Source organism: Lemur catta, chromosome 11, assembly GCF_020740605.2.
Source record: "Lemur catta isolate mLemCat1 chromosome 11, mLemCat1.pri, whole genome shotgun sequence".
Classification (NCBI taxonomy): domain Eukaryota; kingdom Metazoa; phylum Chordata; class Mammalia; order Primates; family Lemuridae; genus Lemur; species Lemur catta.
The window spans coordinates 55,614,321-55,635,626 of NC_059138.1; the positions used below are offsets into that span (position 1 = coordinate 55,614,321).

The following is a 21,306-nucleotide window of genomic DNA, read 5'->3' on the forward strand; positions in this document are numbered from 1 at the left end:
AAGTGTAGTTGTCTGGGAGCGAAAGTTCAATGGTGGCACATTAGCAGCAGGAGCTCCCCGGGTACTGAAGCTCTTCTGTCTGCAGCAACTTAGGTCTAAGTCCTGCCGGCGGCAAAGGGATAGTGGAATTGACCTCCGCAGGTCCCTGCTCGCCGCCCGCCTCTGGCCCGGCGCCACCCCTCCCGGCCGGCGCGGCGCGGTGCGGGAGGCGCGGAGAGGGGGCCGTCCCGCAGGAGGGGCGCGGGGCGCGGAGGGCGTGGGCCGGGGCGGGGCGAGCCCCGCGGCCTGGGTGCTCGGGAGCTGTCAGCGTCGGGCTCGGGGGAGAGAGGAAGTGATCGCTCCCGGAGGAGCGCGAGCCGAGCGGCCGGCGCAGCGTGAGACAGCACATCCTGCCCGCGCCGGGCCGCCGCCCTCGGGAGCCGCCCGGGAGCCGCCGCCGCGCTCGGGGGACCCGGTTCCGCCGCTGCCCAGCGCGTCCAGGTAAACAGCAGCGGGATGTCGCCGCTCTCCGGACCGCCACCTCCGCATCCCTCCTCAGCCCTCCCCACCCTGGGAACCGGCTGGAGCTGCGGCCCCTGCAGCCTCAGCGGGACCCTTGCCTCGGCCCCCTCCCCGGGCTCCGGTACTCCGCTGGCGGTCGGAGCCCCCCGGCGGCAGCCCCCTCCTGCAGCTCCCCCCCACCCCGGGCAGAGCTGAGAGGCCAGGGCAGAGGAGGCAGGGTCGTAGTGTCATCCCCTCGTCGCCCACCCTGTGAGCTGGGAGGGGCGTCCCGGGGCGCCCCGCCTCGGCCCTCTCCCGGGGAGCAGAGCGCAAGGGGCAGCGAGACCTGCGCCCCTCCGGGCCGCCAGCTGACGGCCCCCGGGGGCGGGGGAAGCTGCGGAGGGAGGGGAAAGGATGCTGTTTGATTACATTTTCGAGCTGCCTGCAAAGCTCTTAGATGCTGTCGGTATCCGCCAAGTCGGAGGGAGCGAATGCACTTCCAGCAGAGCATTAATTAAACGCTCACGCAAGAAGATGCCAGTTTCTCTCTCTGCTGCGAAAAAGTGTGGCTGGGGGATGTGTTTTGGTAAACACCTTCCCGGCCGCCCGGCCGCCGTCCCCCCACTCCCACTCGGAAGCGCTCTGGCCTTATAAATCTGTGCGCCGTCATCATCAGGGCAGTGATCCTGGCAGCCCCGGTGGGAACTCAGTGTGCGGAAGTCTCATGACTCCTACCTTGGCTGGTAAGATTAAACTGAAGCCCAGGATCAGGGCAGGAAATTACTTAGGAAATCAGAGACTCAACAAAATGCAGAAGAGAGAATGTATTCGTTATCCTGGCCTCCACTGCTCCTAGGTAAGGGGCAGGAACAAGTAGCCAGCCATTTTCTTGCCTGGCATGCCTTTCAAGTGGACACTGTAGTTCAGAGTTGTGAAAAATTGCTTCCAAACATTCCAGATTAGCAGAAAGCTTAGCTAAGGGTAAGGCATAGGTGACTGCAGTAGACATCCCATGGCTAATATTAGCACAGGTAAGGGTGACTATGTACATACTTTTGTTGTGGAAATTATAGAGAAATATGTTGATTGGTGTTAGTAAATTTGAAATGGGTACATTCAGTGCAAACTGCATGCTTAGGATACTGGTGAGAATGTGCTACTTGCTCTGATCGTATTGCCAAGTTTGCGCCAAAAGGTTTGGTGTGGGGAAAAGGGCCCAAATTGCTCTTCTTGACCATGTTTCTCAATAAAATAGAATCCGACACCCCTACCACTGGACTACCAAATGTTCTCTTCATAGGAACCAATTCTTCAATATTACTTAAGGTCTGAGGATCCAGTACTCCAAGAGCTGTTCCTCTTGAGATTTTCTAGCAGCTTTGTTGGATTGTTTCGATAATATAGTGGGGGACCCAATGCAGGCTTTTCCAGCACAGGGAAAGTATTGTAAAATTTTAAAATGTCCAGCTCTAGGCCCTGTTTTTAGTCAGAGTATCTCCTGCATCTCTCTTTTTCTTCCTTACCTCAGGCAAGGAGTGCACCTGTTTCCTTCCCTCTTGGAGCTCTGGGATGCTGCAGCCTCTTGTGCACAGTCCCCTGGAGGAAGCAGGGGTAGTTCACAGCCCCTCCCACTCCCAGCCTTTCCTACTGAAAACGTGCATGGCTGTTTTGCTGTTAAAGGTTGACATCATTAGGTGTAATCAACAATAAATTCAACCCACAGGAAAAAGGGGCAGAGTTCTTAGAGTAGTGGTCCACGGTCTTTAGTTTCTGACTAACTTCCAAGATAGTGAGAGAAAGTCACTTGGCATTTCTGTGATCATGTTTTATTTCTAAGAGAGGGCTCTGCGATCTTTCTTTCTACTTCCCAAAATATTTCTTTCTGATTCTACGTTTAATGCATGAGGCTTTCTTTTGACTCCAGTGCTGAGTCAAGGAATTCTTGGGGATCCATACTCGGAGCAGCCACGTAGAGCAATCTTGCAAAATACACGCCGAGACTGAACCCAGGCACCTTTCTCAGCACAGTGTGCACACGCCTCACCCTGTTACCTTTATGGGCCGCTCACTCGCCCTAGTTTCTTTGTGTTGTTGAACCTAGCATCAAATGAAAGGTCGCCCACAGCTGTTGGGAACATAAGTATATTCCCTCACTACTTTGTTCTCTCTACATTTTGTTCTGCCAAATAAAATAAAGGTTGATATCAATAGCTAAAATGTATTGAGTACCTCACCAGGCATTGCATTTTAAAATACTTTCGCATGTATTAACTTATTTAATCCTCACAAAAACCTTATGCGGCAAATATTATTTGTAATCCTGTTTTACAGATGAGGAAACCAAGACACACAGATGTCAAGTAACTTTCCAGAGATTGCTCGGCTATTAAGTTATAGAGCCAGGATTTGAATGTAGAAGGTCTGACTCAGCCTGGGCTTTTAACCTATTTTCCATACAATAAAACTATTACATGGGTTTTTTTTTCCTATATTGAATACCAGGCTGTTTTCTTATGTTGTCTCATTTTAATGCTTATATTAGTCGTATGAAGTAGACATTATTATTCATAGTTTACACATCACAAAATTGAGTTAAGTGACATACTCAAGGTCATAGTTAGTAAGCAACAGAGGTAAGATTCAAATCAGGTCTGATGACTCTAAAACTAGAACCCATCCATTTTGACTACTATTCTCTGTGAAAACAAAGGCAGCATATATCTCTTTCTTTCATTTTTGCTGCCCAATTTTGCTGTGAGCCATAATTATTTCCTTGAAGCAACAGTGCAGCTATACTTTTTTTGCAGCTGGTTGGTAACTCTGGATGATACAGCAAAGTCAAAGTGGACCCATAGTGCCTTTGAAATCAAATATTGCTTTGATTATGTCTTTTTAATGAAACTAGCTAATTCCCCATCATACTTTGTGTATCTCAAATGCCATGTAAATAGTTGCTACTTTGACCAGGGATCCTGTTTACTATATACACTTTTGTGGCTTCTATATCCCCTAGAAAATGTGAGAACATATATTCTTTTAGGAAATTTGCTGGGACAATGAACTTCTAGAGTTGAATTCTTTTGAGAATTAACTAAAGTAATTCAATTCTCATTTTTCTTCTTTGCAATGTATAAACTCTTGTCTAAGTCCATGTCAAAATTATCCCTTTTGACTGGAACTTTTCATCTATATCTTGGACTTATTTCCTTTGATTCTTCTCTGCAGGAGGCCTGGCACCAGAGTGAGGTTTATGTTGTAGCATAGACATCATTGCCTAGGTGCTAATCCTGAATAGCCACCTGTTCATAAAGCATCCCCGATGCTTTGTTTGGAGGAACCTTCTTAAACAAAAGTCCATAGACACTGTACAGGACAAGCATGTGAATAGTTTTTAAGTGGTCATTGAACTCACTAAAATTGATGCAAAGTTTTATGCATTTATGCATAAATGCAGTTTTCTAGGGAAAGATGGAGTGTTTATAACTAAAAATAGATAAAGAACCGTTGGCTTATGTGTGTTGTTTAGGAAACGGGGGAGGAGCAGAGGTTACTCTGCTGAAAAGTGTTGAAGACAAGGCAAAACAATTCTGCCAGAGCCAGCCAAGAAAATATGTTCTTGGATCTCAGGACATTTTTGGCATTTCACCTGGAGCCCAGGTGGCAGGTACAGCATACACTAACACATACTGTAACCAAGTGGAGCCTCCAGGAGTGGCAGGCAGCCTAACCTTGTTTGCCATTCACTGGGCACTGACTTATAGATTTGTTAGTTCATTGAAGCATCCCAGCATCCCTGGAAGGTGGACATTTTCCTCTTTCTTTGACAAACAAGGAGCTGCTTGGGAGATTAAGTCACTTGGTCAAGGCCACAGGAGGGCAGTTAGGGGAAGGGCTAGATTTCAAATGCAGGTCAGCTTCATTCCAAAGTCTGCTTATTCTCTTCCCACCATATCTCATTGTTTCTCTGCCCATGTGGGATATCAAAAAGTATTGCTTAGTGTAGCTTTTTATTGTGGCAGGACTGAGAGTCCCTCAAGAAACATGCTCACACGCTGATAGGAAAAGCCTAAAAGTGTATCAAAGGGAACAAAAAAAAAAATGATACATTTCTCAGCTTGGGAGAAGACAAACTTAAGCCCTGCTTTCCTTGAGGTGATGAAGTCTAGAGCCCCACACATTTGATTCTTGTGTCACCAGGCATCATGTTGAGTACCAAATACATAGCAGCACATACCTAACACAGCCCAAGACTGCCTTGCAGGCCTAGCTGTGAGGCAAAACTTTATTTGTTGCAATGACAAGTTTGCTTTAAAACTGCCCAGTCTTCTGGGACTTCCCTGATATAACAGCTGTGTCATGATCCGGAACACTGACTTGCTACTAAATCCTGGGAGGACCTCTACTTACCACCTGACCTGTGCATGTGCTCTTTAGTTTTCAGTTCATATCAATTCTAAAATCCTCACAAGCAGCTGCTTTTGCTTCCAAAATATTTCTTAAGCCCTAACATTTTAATGCTTTCTTATGTTCTTACTATACTCTTAATTGGCTTACTATTATTGTTTCATTTTGGGGTATGGAACAGCTGACACCATGAGTGTGGCAAATGCACAAAGTGGAAATTTTGGTTAGAGTTGAAGGCATTCGTAATAAAAGGAATGAGTCTCAGGCGCTGTAGAGGATGATTGTACTTAATCAACAGATCTGCCTGGTAACCAGTCCAGTGAAATTCATTACTCTTTAACTCAGTGCTCCTCCAACATTTTTTTCTCTCCTATAACCCCTAATGAGTTTTAAAAAAATTTTGTAGCTCCTTCACCTCCACACATTTCAGGTTGACAGCTAATGTTTTTTCATTACAAATCTAAAGCATCACAATGAACATGATTTTCAGAATATTGTAAAGTTTGACATTTAAAAATAAAATGATGACAGCATTCTTTGAATCCAGGTAAAATCTAAATACTACACCAACCTCAATTTTAAAAATATGTGAAGAAGCTCTTTAACAAAGGAATATTTTTGTATCTTGGGATTAAGCATTGCAGTAAGATTTGGGATTTCCTTTTTTTTTTTTTTTTTTACAGTAGCATGTGAAAATGGAGGTGGTAGGTGGGAAAGGAGGCCCTGAATGATTCTACACCCATAGTTTTAGGAAAGCATGCAGACAGAAGCTGCTGCTCTGGAAATTAATGTCATTAACTCTTCCCATGCCTGCACGCTCTTTATTATTTACTTATATATTTATTTAATTTAGAGACAGGGTCTGATTCTGTCACCCAGGATGGGGGGGGTACAGTGGCATGATCATAGTTCACTACAGCCTCAAACTCCTGGGCTCAAGTGATCCTCCCTCCTCAGCCTCCTGAGTAGTTGGGACTACAGATGTGTGCCACCATGCCTGGCTTTTTTTTTTTTTTTTTTGGTAGAAATAGAGTCTTACTATGTTACCCACAGTCACCCGATCTCGTCTGAATCCTGGGCTTAAGTGATCCTCCTCCTGTGGCATCCCAAAGTGCTGGGATTACAGGTATGAGCCACTGCTTCCAGCCTGCATGCCCTTTAGAAAGACTGCATGAGACCAGGGGTGTGCAGATGCCAGTTTGAAGACCGCACCTCGAACTAGCACAGGTGCTGTGTGTTTGAGTCAGTGTGGGGGCAGTTACTGGCAGTCAAGCCAGCCACCTTTCACAAATGGGGCTCGAATCAGAGATGGGCAGGGCCAGAAGGAACTGCACAGAGTGGCCGGTCCCATTTCCTGGCCTCAGGTAGAGGTGACTGTGTGGATAGCTGGCTTTCCTCTGTTTGATGATTTTCAATGATCGATCAGCCCATTCCAGTGTAATTTTAGACCAGTGGTTCTCAGCCGATTTTCCTCTCCAGGTTATGTAACCAGCTCTATGAACAAATTTCAATAACCCTTATATATATATTTTTATAATCCTCTCCCTTAACTAACAACTTGACCTTTTGAGTTCTTTCCCAGAAATGGTGGATTTCCTGCAAGACAAAGGAGCTGAGATTCTGAAGGCCCCTGGTCTGACACCTTCCCCCACAACCTGCCCCCAGGGCACATAGCTCCTTGATGGTCACACCGCAACCTGCCCCAAGGCATGTGGTCGTGGCTTTAAAAGCCCATGATCTCCGTTAGTGGTAGAGACAGACTTGAGGCAGCTTCACCCATTTGAGGCAGCTTTTCTTTTTCTCCCAAAAAGCTATCTGTTGTATTAAAAAATTCCTTTCTTCCTTGGCAATCCTTGTCTCAATAATTGGATCTTTATGCAATGAGCAACTAGACCTAGACCGAAACCCCCTCGCAATTTCAACAACAGGGGCATTTAGCAATGTCTGGAAATATTTTTGGTTATCCCAATTGCGAAGAGGGCAGGCTGCTAGCGTTTAGTGGATAGAGGTCAGAGCTGCTGCGGAACATCCTACAATGCACAGGATGGCCCCTACAACAGAGAACTATCTAGTCCTAAATGTCAGTGATGCCAAAGTTAAGAAACTGCTTTAGATGTTCTGGTTTTCTCATTGAAATCTTCCCTGTGTAATTTAAGTCCATTTCTTTGTTTGGGCTTTTATAGGATAATAAGTACACAACATCTAAGAGGCAGCATAAAGTAATGAGAAGAGGCAAGATACCCCACTTGCTGCCTATGTGAGCCTCAGTTTCTTCATCTGCAAAATGGGATATTGTGAGGATTGCAAACAATGAGTGTACAGGGTGCAGTACGTGGCACATGTTCAACACATGGAAGATGCTTTTTATTATCAAACAGCAATTATGTCACTCTCTAGCTTTCTCTTTTCTGGATTGTGTGTGATTTTTCCTTCCTTTGAACCAAAGGTATGTTTCTTTTAAAAAAAAAATCTTGAGTTATATTTATTTATGTACATACTTTCTTCCCCATCTAGACAATGAGGCCCCTTGAGACATCCTTGTATCTTCCGGCAGAGGGTCTTACACACAGTAGACACTCAACAAGCTTTTGTTGACCTGAAATATTAGACAGAATAAATCCTACTTAATTAAGATTGAGTTCTTTCCCCTTGGATCATTTTAATGTGTTTAGTAAAAACATTCATTTCCTGAAATGTAGCACCCATTGTGTGTCTGGGCCGAATATGAATGTGGGCTTGGTAACGCCTAGAATTCTGGAAGCTTTGCCTTCCTGAATCAGGATCATGTTGAGCATTTCTGCTGGGGGAAGGGGTGTCTTGGGGAGGACGACTGTTCATTCTAGAAATGACAGGCAGCAAGGCTTGAGTCTTGTGTTTTCTTTTATGAACCCCTTAGGCGAATTCTTTTGATCTGGCTTTGATCTGACACTCTCTGCTGAGCAGTCCAGTATTTGGTTCCTTGCTGGTGGGAGAAGGGGAAATTTTGATTCATTGTCAGATTTGTATTTTATTCTAACGTGAATAAAATACTCTTGTGAAGCCAAGAGTAATGAGTATATTTTAAGTAGCTCTCATGCATAAAGGATGACACAACATTATATATCCTTTGCCTACAATCAGTTTCCCTTTTATAATTCACCCTACATTGTCTAGCTGGACCTTAAATACTACCAATTTCTTTGTTTGAAAAGATGAAGATTTTACTCATTGAAATGGAACGAAGTCCTCCCCTTTTGAATGCAGTTTTAGATACTCTAGCATACCATATGGAAGCCTTTAAGTGTTTATCAAGTTTTTGAAGGTTAAAATGAGCCTGAACGCAGGGGATGACCTTGAGATTGTCTCAGAACCAACTCGGTGAAATGTCAGCAGTTGGTGGGTTTGGATGGCTGAAAAGGAAGCAGGCCCTGTGGGGAGTGTGTGTTTTCACACAGTGACCCCTTTTAAAATGACGCTTTGTCTCCTGTTTCAACATCCGCCCCATTAGTATCAAAATAGCAAGGGCTGGTGGAAATGGGTGTGCATTTTGTGGAAGAAAGAATAACAAAATAAATAAATAAATAAATAAAACTCCTCCTCCTGTTCCCTTGAAAAGTATGACTTTGTTCGCTTTCAGGTGGCATAGGTTACTGCTGATTTGGAAAGAGGATCCTCCCTCTTTGCCTTTAGGCTCAGAGCAAAGCCAGAATCTATTTACATAAGTTAAAATGCCAAACTAAATCTCCCAATGCAAATATGGACCACCCAGGGCCATTGTAAAGGCCATGTTTGGGGTTTTGAATATTTACAGATATTCTTGCTTCCTATTTTAAGCTTTTTAATATTTTTCAAATGCTGCTGAAAAGTAATTGGCATATCAAGCAAGGGTGAAATCCCATATCTTATGCCACAGAATTTAAAGGAGGGAACTGTGCTCATTTCCCTTGAGAGTCCTTTGTTTTTAAAAATAAAGAAATATGAATTCCTAAAATTTGAAGGCCAAGAAATTGAGTTTAAAGTAGGTAGAAAATTCGAGTTACAAAACAGTTGTAGGGAAGGAGGAAGATACTTTCTTCAAATGCTCCCTTTGCTTGGCACATTCTGCCCAGACTGCACCATTTCGCTCAGTAAATTGGGAAAACTTTATTTTTGAGGTTGGGTTGGGGTACGGGAAGCATCACCCTAAACACTGGGAAGGCAGATCTGGGGAGCATGTGGAAAGAGTGTTTTCCAAATTCTTTGGGGGAAAAGACAGAACGAAAGTGGCTTTAACCAGGGCACATGCTCTGGCCACTGTGTGGTTAAGAATGACATTTAGTGCTTTCTTATTCGTTACACCCTTATCACAGGACATTCCACAGCCACTTTTAGATGGGGACAGTAAAGGAGGGGTGCTTGAAGTTGCCAACACTAAATCAAGGAAGGTGAAAAGTAACCAGAATTCTGGCTCCTCGGAGTGGGTCTAGTCAGGTTAGGCTGTGTCATGATGCAGTGACAAACAACTCCCAAACCTCATCAGATGATGCAACAAAAGAGTCTTCCCATTCATGTTACATGTCCAATGTGGGTCAACAAGGGGCTCTGTTCACCATACTCCCCCAGAGACCCATGCTGAGAGAGGCTTCCTCTTGATATGCACTTCCACAGTCCCTGTGGCAAATTGCACACTGGATATCAAACCTCCTCCTGGAAATGATGCACAACACCTCTCCTCGCATTTCATTGGCCAAATCAAGTCACGTGGCCATGCTTGACCACAAAGAAGTCCTTACGTGTAGGCTGTGGGAGAGTAACTGGGATTTGTGTGATTAACCCAAAATGACTGTGGAAGGAGGGACTTACCTGTGGTCTGCCTATGCCTGCTGATAACCACAGCCTCTAAGAGGCATCCGTAGGGGCACTGATTGTTATGTAACCACACAGGTAGTGGTTTCAACATTCAACTCTAGTAGCACCTGAAAGAATGCCCATTTAGAATATAAAATGCATTTGAATGATTTTAGCATCACGAGGAATAACAGGTTCCTGGAAAAGTGAGCTTACAAATATAGATTTTACTGCTAATGAATAAAAGAAAGATGTATAGGGGTGAAAATTAGCTTCCTTTGGTAGTTTTTCAGTTCTAGCAGAGAATATTTATTTATTAATAGTACTTATGGACTGCCAGCCATGAGTAAAACTGAGCTTGGTGGGCACATTAAAATGAACAAGGTATAGCCCTTAAGCACAGATGTACAATTGGGGAAAAGGAGAATAATTTAATATCTATGACATATGGTTGGTTATATGTTATCACGTATCAAATGGTTATCACATATGGAAAAAATGTGATAAATGCTTCATAGAGTTATAATAAAGTACAATGAGGAGTCCAAGAAAGAAGTGATTAATAATTAAGTGATCAACCATATATTTATACTGTCTGGGAATGTGTGGTTATAGTTCTGTGGGAGAAATAATTTGTCAGTGTTCACCAGCTTGTAAAAACTTAGTGCGAGAGCTTAAACATCTAAATAAATAATTAAATGCAAAAAAAAGTAATGAAGTGAATAATTATTTCTTTAAATTTGTAGACAGACCAAACATCAGCATTGTCCAGATGAAAGCATTCATATTGGTGTTTTATCTTCATCATCTTCTTTTGTTCATGGACCTGATTTGATCCCAGAACAAATTATAGCAGTGATTATGACTGAGAAGTACTATAAGAGCATAGCCTCTGGAGCTGGGGTTCAAATCCCAGTCCCACCATTTACCAGCTCTGTGAACTTGACAAGTTCCTTTGCTCCCTGTACCTCATTTTCCTCACCTGTAAAACAGACTGATGATAATAGTGTTGTGGTGAGGTCTGAAAGAATAAATCCCACTTAATTTTCCATTTCTTATAGGTTTTAATTTTTTTTCCTTAGATTATTTTGATCTGTTTAGTACAATCATTGACTTCCTGAAATGTGTCACCTGTTGAGCGTCTGGGCCCAATATGAAGTGGGCTTGGTAATCCCCGGGCTTCTGGAAACCTGCCTTCCTGAACCAGGGTCGCGTGAAACATTTGCACCTACGCTTAGTAGAGCAGCAGTGTGTGGCTCGGGGTAAGGACAGTGTAAGGGCCAGCGAGGGCGAGATGTTCAGCCAGCATTTTCCCTGGCTTTTGAGGCGACTTTAGAGATGTCTAGAGTATCAAGGGGGCTTCTATTCTGATCTTGTAAGGCAGGTCTACAGAGGGCACATCTCCCAGCTCCCCTACACCCACCCCAAGCACTCCAAAGTCACGTTAAAGTAAAATCTACTGTGACACGAATGCACTGTGGCTGGATCATGGAGGCATTCTGCTTGTTCGATTCCAGAAGGTTAAAAGGTCCACGTGCTTGGGGTCAGTGCTGTAGGCAAAGGTTTGACAAGCAACGGTTGGTAAGGCGGAGGGGGGCTGTGTACCTCATCACGGGGGGTGCTCACACTCTCTCCTCTGTTTCTTCCTTGGCTTTTCCCCTTCCCCCAACACCCCTTGCATTCAAAGCAGGAGGAACTTGGTGGGATGCCGCACAGAGCTTGTGGGCTGCAAGCCAGTGAAGGGGTGGGCATGAGGACACCTAGGCATTGTGGCCCAATCTTTTAGTGAGAAGCAGAGTTTGTATCAGTATAATGGAGAACCTTTGATGAAAGGACTGGGCCCACCTAGGAGGGTAGTGAGTTTGCCTAGGAAACTTCAAGCACGTCACCTTCAATGAGCATTGTTTGTAGAGAGACTCATCCATGAGACGTCAGACCAACTTTGGTAATTTCTACATTATTTTTTCTCCAAATTTGAGAATCTCTGATTCTGTGAACTAAGGCAGAGTCTTGCGTCACCCTTTCTACTGGCTGGGTTCTGCCTTTCACTCAGGGCCAGCATAAACAGGGTGACAGGTGCCAAACCGGAAAAATAAATGTAGCGAGCCACATTTCATTCATTTGTTCACTCGACAAACATTCCTAGGTTCCTGCCAGACAATGGGAATGCCACAGCAGTATCAGGCAGGGGTGAAGAAAGTTTCACAGCTTGTGACAACCATTAAAAACAAACGAGAAATGCTGCTGCTAACTTAGTCCCAGCTGGCCAAACCACTGTGCAGTCGAGGGCTCATTCTTTCAGATTCCTTTATTTGTTCATTCAGTAATCTCCTAACATATCCGAATGATGTTCAAAGTCTGTACCGTTTTATCAAAAGCAGAGGCTAGACCTAGACAAATATGGAATTTCAAAGGCATATGCCTGAAACCTCCAAGTACCATATTCTTTTTACAGTAGGAATAAAAAACTAAGAAGAGCTTACTTGGGTGATAGAATTCACACTCCAAATGCTTATCTTATGCAAAGAATGTATATATTAAAAATGCTAAGGTATCTATTTTGAACACTCAATTTCTCACTTTTTTCATTCTTACAGCAAAGGTGTGATATGTGGGGAAAGTGTTAATTCCAGTTGTTTGCACTGATTAACATATTTGAGTAGATTGAATTGGCTTAACGCAGAAAAATTTTTTTTTTTCCAAGACTCTTACGTGTTTTAAAAATAAATAACTTTCTTCTGAAGTAAGACAGGACCAAAGGGCAGAAACAATTGCTGTGGGTCAGGTATGGCCTGAGAGTGTCCCCGTACCACCTTGACCCCATTTGGCCACATGCTGCAGTCCCACTGAACAGCGCCTGCTTGCACACCTGCTCTCCTGACACAGCAGAGGCTCCCCGGTTCCCACCCTGCCCCCATGTCAACGTCAGGCTCTCCTGGCAACTCCTTCGGGAAGCCCCTCCCACTGCAGTTCCTGCAAGCTCTGCTTAGTGCTTTACACCTTCATCATGTGCTTCTCCCCTTCTCCCCTGCAGTGTTGCTAGTGTTTCCAGACCCTCCTGTATTACATGCTTTTTGAGACAGACTCTATCTCGATCATTTGTGTAAGTCCTACAGCACCTAGAATGGCACTTTGTAGGGACTCAGGAAGGATTCACTATATTGAATTAACACAAAGATAAATTTAGCACCGTGGAGACAACTACTTGGGCTTCCTGACTCTTAGCACAGTAAAAAATTTGGTTGATTAGTGTGCTTCTCCCTGCTTTAGAAACATATGGGGGACCTTGCTTGGCTATCCCAGGTATTCTCCTATCTCCTTACATCAGGGTAAATCACCTCACCCCGCCTCCCCCAACTCCCTTCCTGCAAAGGGTCCCTGTGCAGCAGGGACTGGCGTGATGGCGAGAAGTGACCCCTGAGCTGCTCAAGGAATTTGGGGTTAGGTGACTGAATATACACGTGTGTGGGTATGTGCTCATGTGCTGAAAACATGACCAGGTGACACTCTTGGGCATCAAAATTCTTATGTAGTCAGCTGTCATATTGCAGCTGTGGAGACAGAGATCTGATCAGGGCGCTATACAGGTAGGCAGGATTAAGATTTGAATCTTAGTTTGGAGGGTCTAGATGTTAGATTGTTCTTAGGTAGCCAAAATTCTCTATCAACTTAATGGTGAATAAACACACAACCCAGTATAAGTATGATTATATTATATATTAGGCCACGAACATAAAATGCCAACTTACTAACTTGCTAGGAGAAACCTCACTTCCCATTGGATCACAGTGCCCTTGCTTATAGGCCAGTATTCTGAACTCTTCCAAGATCTCAGGTTTCTGGGCCCTTGGTCTCAGAGGTCAGAGCTGGGTATAGCTGGGACAGGACTAGCCTGAGGTCATTAAGGGTAATCCTAAAGGCCTAATCCAGAGGTAACATGGGCATTGGAAAATTGGTAGATGGTCCAGTTATGTAATATATTCAAAAGGGCTGGGCAGAGAGGCAGAATCTAGGAGCAGCGCTAATATGGCAATTGAGCACACCAGATCAAATTAAAAGGGTTGAGAGGGATGGTGGAGGAGCAGATCTATGGGAATCCTAAAGCCAGTGAAGCTTTGACCCTTTTTGTAGAAAATAAGGCTGAGAGGAGGGGAAGGAATTCACTCAGGCATATTTTTGAAGCCAAATTTGTTCATTCAGCAAATATTTATCTGCACTGTACCAGTCACTATCCTATGTATTGGCAACACATCAGTGAACAATATGACAAAATCTCTGCCTTCACTGGAGCTTCAATTCTAGAAGGAGGGACAAGAAATGAAAAATATTTAAGTGTAAGTTCTAATACATGTAATGAAGAAAAACTTAAGGCAGCAGAAAAGACTTGGGAATGCAGGGATAGTGGGGTGAGGTAGTTTGCTATTTAGAGTGGTCAAAAAGGCCTGAATGAGATGGAATTTGAACTAAGTCTTGAAGAAACAAGCCCTTCGGACATGTAGGGAAAATTGTGTAACAGGCAGAGGGCATAGTAGATGCAAAGACCCCGAGGTGGGAGCGTGCCTGCTGTGTTTGAGAAACAACAGGAGGCTAGCGTGTCTGGAAATGAAATGAGAGGAGTGATGGGGCTGCATGGTCTAGGGCCACAGAGGCCACTGCAAAGATGTGGGCTTTTACTCTGAGATGGGAGCCATGGGAGAGCTTTCTGCAGAGAAGTGACAAGATTTGACCTGTGTTTTAATGAATCACTCTACCAGCTGTCTGGAGAATGGACTGCAAGGGGGCCAAGGGTGGAAACAAGGAGACCCTGTAACAGGCTTTTGCATGGACGAGAGGAGATGGTGGTTTGGACAGGGTGATAGCAGAGGATATGGTGAAAAGTAGATACATTCTGGAAATGTTTGGAGGGAAAAGCCCGGATAATTTGCTGATAGATTGGATGTGGAGTTTGACAGTAGGGAAGTCAGAGGTAAGTCCAAGATTTTTGGCCTGAGTAGCAGGAAGGCTGGAGTTGCCTTTGACTGAAGTGGGAAGATTAGAGGCGGGATGCAGATGAAGCCAGAGCTGGGGGAGCTGTCATCTTCAGGATGCTTCAGGATGGTGGTCTGGCGCCATTGTGGTGACTCTCCTGACAGATGCACAGGCAAGGTGATGTCAGCAGGTCGGGGCATCCTTTCCCCTGCACACATTGGAAAAAACCTGAAAAACTCTTGCTCCTTTCCTAGCATTTAAGGCTCCATTCTCTGCCAATTGTAATAGTTTTTGCAGCTGGTGAACACTAATTACGTGGTGCTTTTCCATTACGTTTGGTCAGCCTTGTGTTGTAGTGTTTCCCGTTATGTTTGGCACTGTCTTTCACGGTTTTGGCTTGGGAGATGTCCTGTCTTTTAAGATGAGATCTAGTTTAACTCTCAGAAAGGGACCATGCTCTATTTCCATTATTTCCAAATTCTTAGGGAGTGCCTTACTATCATCACCTCCCACCTCCCCTGAGGTTGCCACCTAAATTGGAGAACTCACTCTTATGTCTCCACTCTGCTACTTCCCGAGGCTGTCACTGGGTGGGAAAGGTGTAATTGCAGTAATGTTCAGCCAGGGGATGGTCTGGAACGGGGATGGGAGGGGTGGGGGGGTGGCAACCTAATGAGTAGAAAAGGAGATCCATGTGTTCGTGTAAACTACTACTTACTTTAGATACGTTGTTACTCCTTAGCATGGTCTTCAAAATTGAGATAGAAGTCTTCTTTCATTTTAATTCTTTCTGCCAAGATTGGTTTTCTTTAAAAGCTAATGTATATAAGCCTGCATCCTATTTTCTCTCAAAGCGACAGATGGTCGAAACTGACTCTAGCTACATTTTTTAAAAAAATCTTGAATTTAAAAAATACACATGAGTATCAGAAGGGTTTAAGCCTGTTAGGACTGGCTGAGAAATCTGTTCTGAATGCTGCCTCATACCACCGAGTTATCCATTCGTGTATAGAAGGCTGAGTGCCGGGCCAGGCGAGGGAATTTGCAGCCAAGCTTTTCAGATGGGTATTTGCTTTCTAAAAGGAACATAAAGGTTGTGCTGATGGGGCAAATAGCAAATACCCAGACCCTAGAGTGGCATTCAGCATTTGTGCTGATCTGGTCTGCAGGAAATGCGTGATGGTCCTGCATTTCTGGCACTATTGATTTTCTGCACTCTTACGGGTACGCTAGGGTAGCTGGAAAGGTTGGCTAATTTTTGTGGCTAATTTTTGTAAGTACGTCTGCCTTGATGTATTTGTTCCTTGAAGTATTCAGGGAATTACTTTATGTTTTCACATTGTATGTTTTTTCACCTTCATCGTTTGTAGCTTTAAACAGACAGACCTGCGCTTGCTTTGGTCACTCTGTGGCAGAGTTTTGCCACCAGTGCTCTGTGAGTAGATTACAGGTTACATTTGTACCAGGTGTTAGTAGCTTGACCCTCAGGGTAGTGAGAGCCGGGTGGGTCTCCTGTAGTGGTGAACAACTGTCTCTGCTCATCCTAATGTGCTCTGCAGATGTCATTATCATCTGTGGGTGTCATGACATGCAAAATGTTGACTGAGACAGGGTAAAGGTAGAGATAAATTTAGAATGTAAAAGGTATTAATTTGAGAATCAGTGAAGCCCAATATATTTCAAACTTTTAACTGCAACTAACAACAATAAATAATATGTGTATATAATGATGAATGCATGTGTGTGTCCAAAACAAGTTTATTAGCATGCGCAGCACATTCTAATAGTTTTCATCTGTACATCACAAAAATTGCTGCCTGTGACCACTAACTTGATTTTGTAACTCACCAGGGGGTTGCAACCCATGTTGTAAAAGGCTACTATATTGTGAATTACACACTAGGAATAAATTATCTTGTCTTGTACTTGCTCATATCCTTCCTTGTTTCCCTCCTGTCTGCAGAGAGGTTCAGATCCCTTTAATTTTTTTTAAATTTCAGAATATTATGGGAGCACAAATGTTTTGGTGACATGAATTGCTTTTGTACAGTTTGAGTCAAAATTTTAAGTATGCCCATTACCCAGATAGTGTGTGTTGTACTCATTAGGCGTGAATTTACCCATCCCCTCCTCCCCACTACCTGCTTGATTTCTGTTGAGTTTTATTTCCATATGTGTACCTTTTAAAGCATGGCTTAGCAGAACTTTGGCTATAGATCAACTTGTTTGCCTGGGACTTTCCTGGTTTTAGCACAGCTCATCCCATGTCCTAGGCACCCCCTCATTTCTGTGCAAACTTGAATGGTTGGTTACTCAACCTTTGGGATCTCATCGCTGACTGCATTTCCATCCTCATCTTCCTCCACCGTCTTTTATACTCCTGTTCCATCCATATCAAATTACTTGTCCCACAGACTGATCGTTCTTCTTGCCTCCCCACCTTTGTTCATGCTTCTCCCTGCCTGAGATGCGTCACTCACCTGTGCCTTCCTCAAGTCTGGTCTTCCGCTATGATGGCTTGTTAAGTCACCTACTCTATGGAGCCTTCTCCCACTGCCGCCTTATGATCAAAGTTGTAACACAGACTGCATTGATTTATGGGATCTTTAGTAGCTCTGTTTTTTTTTTTTTTAGCTGTCACGCTCTTTATCACCTGTAGAACAAACATTAGAAGGAAAACTGCTGACATAAAGTGGGTGACTACAGCAAAGAAAGAATTCAGGAAAAGTAGAATAAATCAGTACAGATGATAAGGCCAATAGAGTGGGCCAAGAGAAGATGAGAAAAACATAAAGCTACAGGCTTATGCAGTAGTTAAGAGCATGTGCTATGGAGACCAGGGTTCGCATCCTGGCTGTTCTCATGCCAAAGTTGTTTGCTTCGGGTGTGAAGACAGAGTATCACCTTAGAGGTCCCCTTCTCTACAAGTGCTTTCCACTCATCATGGCTTCAGCAGGAATAGGTGGTCCTTAAAATTAGATAGGATTAATTACAAATTCATAAGTATTTTGTAGTAAATTTGGGAGGGTATTGAATTAAGTAATATTAAAATGTGAAGATATTTCTAATAACTTATAATTTAGAAGATTAAAAGAAATTGGGTTTTTGTGAGCGTGTATATTGCTGATTTATGTTGGGAAGATCTAATTTTACTTTATCATTTAAATTAGATAATATCTAAATTACAATTGTTCCTTTCTTTATTTGTATTTGTATCGACTTAATTTCCTTTGTTATGATGGTTTAAATTTGTTCTCATTTGTGAGTTGCAAGAACTTCTAGTGGCTTGAATTTGCCTGCATCGTCTATCAAAACAGAGTGCCCATTTTAGGCAGGCCTACTGGCCAGTGCTGTCTTCATTTAACTTTGTTGCATGGAGAATCTGGCCCTTTTAGAAGGACAATGAGCCCAGGACTCTGAGTCAAAGCTAACGGTAGTCGTGTCTAAAGATTTGCTTGTTATCAGTTGTTTTAAAGATGAGACTGCCAGGTTACCTGAGAGTAGTTTATTTTTAGACATGTTCATTTATCATCTTAGCAACTCAGAGAAAACAGCTCCAAGTGCAATCGCTGGCTCTGTTCTAAAGCAGAGATTATTTTTATATCACTTTTAAAAAGAAAGCCCAACCATCAGCATGATAATTTATCCTCAAGGCATTTTGGGCAATAAATTCTAGATTGCTGAATTTGTTGGTTGAGATAAACAATAGAGGCTGTCAATTATAAATTGAATGGATTTTGCTAAATAATCCTTTTAGAGTCAGAAAACAGAGATTAAACACATAAATCAGGCAGGAAAAATTATGTCAATGGATATATAATGGTAGTGATTTAGTAAAAGATAGTTTAATGGATGAGGCAATGTTAAGAGTGCGTGTTTGTTGCATGTTTGTACTAATGGATGAGAAAATGAGTCTCCCTTTCTCCCCCCATGGAAAAAAAGATTTGTTCCATAATGGAGAGGAACTTTTCTGAGCTTGATCATTTAAAGCATAGTACACTGACCCAATTTATTGATGATTAGAAAGTTCTTGAAATTTTAGTGAAATATGGATGATTTCTATTAGGTCTGGAACCCCAGGTATAGCAAAATGCTATTTATTTGAGCATCTGGGTGCAGATGGCTGAGGCCAAAAAAAGCATCCACCACGAAGGAGGGGAAAGTCTTGGGTTTTATAGAGGTTTTTTCTGGGGGGAGCGAGCAATTGGGCCAGAATAGCCTCTGTAATAAATTCTTTTTCAAACAACCAGTTTCTGGGATTCCCTGCGCTGGCCTCATCTTACAGAGATGGCAGAGGGGAAGCTGCATCCTTATCAAGGGGGACGGGAATAGTGGCGTCGCCACAACTCTGTTAGATTTACATCCTCTGGACTCTCCAGATTCCTGAGGCTTTTGTTTACAAGCTTTATGATCACTACCTAAGTTTTCCATTAACCACATTATGTCTAATACATACTTTTTGAGTTCCCACCCTAAGCCAACCTAATAATTTTCACATTTCTATCTAACAGTTGTTTAGCAGTTCAAGAGACATTTACTGAGCACTCACTGCTGGGCAGTAGGGGTGCAGAGATAAATTAGACGTGGCCCTTGCCTCGGGAGCTTGAAGTCTAACAGGAGGAGAAAATCGCATTTACAGAATATAGGCATGCATGGTGGTACATGCTCCAGCAGAACTATGCACAGGCTACTCTAGGGGCACCAGGGAGGGGTGCGTGGCCCAGCCCTGTGCTGGGGTTTAGGACATGCTGCCCCAAAATATGGCACTTTGGCATATTGATTGTTTTAAGTTGGAGGGATTTGAGAAGCATGTGCAAGACGGTCTCTCTGACCTTCCCCTGCCCTTCATCCCTGAAGCAGTCTTAAGACCTTCATGTGAGAGGTGCCCTCCGTATCATCAGAAAAAAGGGCTATATCTTAAAACACAGGGACACGGAGAGGAGTCTGGCCAAACAGGCCTGGCTAAGTTTCCCCTAAGATCACATTCTTTCTGCCCATTTTTTTCCACCATTCTTCATTCTTCATCAAGCCTACTATAAGAACACACAGGTTTGACTATTCCTTAAGGTCTTTATTTCCTTATGAAGGCTGGCTCCTATGCCACATAAAATGTATATTAAATATATTTGTGTGATTTTCTTTTGTTAATCTGCCTTTTGTTGTAGGGGACCTAGCCAGTGAACATAAGGTGAGTAGAAGGAAATGATTTCTTTCCTTCCGTACACTTGATGCCCCAAGAAGGCTTTCTGGAGGGGGTGTGATTGAGCTGAGACAGAAGGATGAATAGGAGACATCAGGTAATGAATGGTGAGAAGAGCATTTCTGGAACTTGTAAAGGTACCAAGGCAGGAAACAGGTTGGTAGGTGCCAGTCCCATGTGAACTTGGGAAGGATATATGGCCAGAGAGATGGGAAATGATAGCATCTCATGTGCCATGATAAGGAGTTGGGAGGTATTTGTAGCAGTGTTTTAAGTAGGAGAGTGGACCCATCAAATCTGAGTGGCAGAAAGATTTCTCGACACCGGGTGCAGAATGTATCATCAGGGAGCCAGGTTAGCGTGGAGGGAGGAAGATCAGTTAGGACAGTGTTGCAGTTGTCAGATGAGCAGTGATGAAGACTGGCATTGGGCAGTGTGAGTGACCTGGGACATAGACAGGAGAGGGCAGGCTTGGAAATATCTGGTGGTAAAAGTGGGAGGACTGTGGAAAATTGGCTGTGGGTTGTGATGAGTTCAAAGATTGGGGGCTGATCAAGGAAGAGACAGGACCACAAGACAGCAGCCTTGTAGAACAGCTGTATTATACAGTGTTTGGCCAGGCATGAGGGAGGAAGTCCCTTGAGACAGCAGCGTGAGGCCACCACCCAAGGGGAAGAGGACAAGGGAACTCCAGGGAGAGAAGGGCATGGAAGAGGAAGGCTATGTGTCTAGATGGTGTTGCTCTGCAGCAAGGTGGGAAGTCCCTGGGTCAAAGAGTTCCAAAGGGCAACAGCAGTTTGGGGTTTTTGATAGTCACAGAGTTTGTCTATGGCTAGCAGATGTTGTGTGCACTTTTGCAGAGCATGCAAAACAGGCAAGCTCTAAATGGCAAAAAATATGTTTATTTGAGTTTTATTTTAAGCAATTGGATGTGTAAGAGTTTGTGTTTGGGGCCGGTGGGCTTTGAGCTAATTGTCCCAGCCTGCTGTGAAGATGTAAACAACACAGGGGTCATCTTTAACCCATTTATGTAACAGCAAGTGTTTATCAAATACCAACTATGGGACCAATGTGATGCTGAGGAGTCACTTTGCAAGTTCCAAAAGAAGCTTGCGTGATGGTCTGTGGAGGAGCCTCCCCTTTCCAAGTGCTCCTTGAGAGCACCCATTGAGATCGAGCAGCCCCTTTCTATTCACTCCAACGTGTTTTAGAACCTCTAGGAGCACAGACATATAATTTCCTGTTATATAAGGTGCAGGGGTGGTAGCCTTCTTCGTTTGACTTCCTTGCCTGATACCTGGCCTGGGTAGATGATTCATCTTTCCCATCTTTCGTGACACAAGGTTATGTGTTTCCAAAGGATCCCTTTGCAAAGCCTCACTTCTTTCTTCACCGTAGGTTATTTTTTGTGTGTGTGTTTGTGATATTCCCCAAAGAAATCATCTCCT

General features: G+C 43.7%; 1 protein-coding gene across 2 annotated transcripts in view; it reads left to right on the forward strand.

Moving 5' to 3' along the window:
• Positions 1 to 285: 285 nt before the first annotated feature.
• DYNC1I1 (dynein cytoplasmic 1 intermediate chain 1) overlaps positions 286 to 21,306 on the forward strand; it is a 299,869-nt gene continuing 278,848 nt past the window's right edge. For both annotated transcript variants that reach the window (XM_045565532.1, XM_045565533.1), the window contains exon 1: positions 286 to 480. The gene's annotated coding sequence lies outside the window, so the exon portion shown is untranslated. The remainder of the gene's footprint in view (positions 481 to 21,306) is intronic.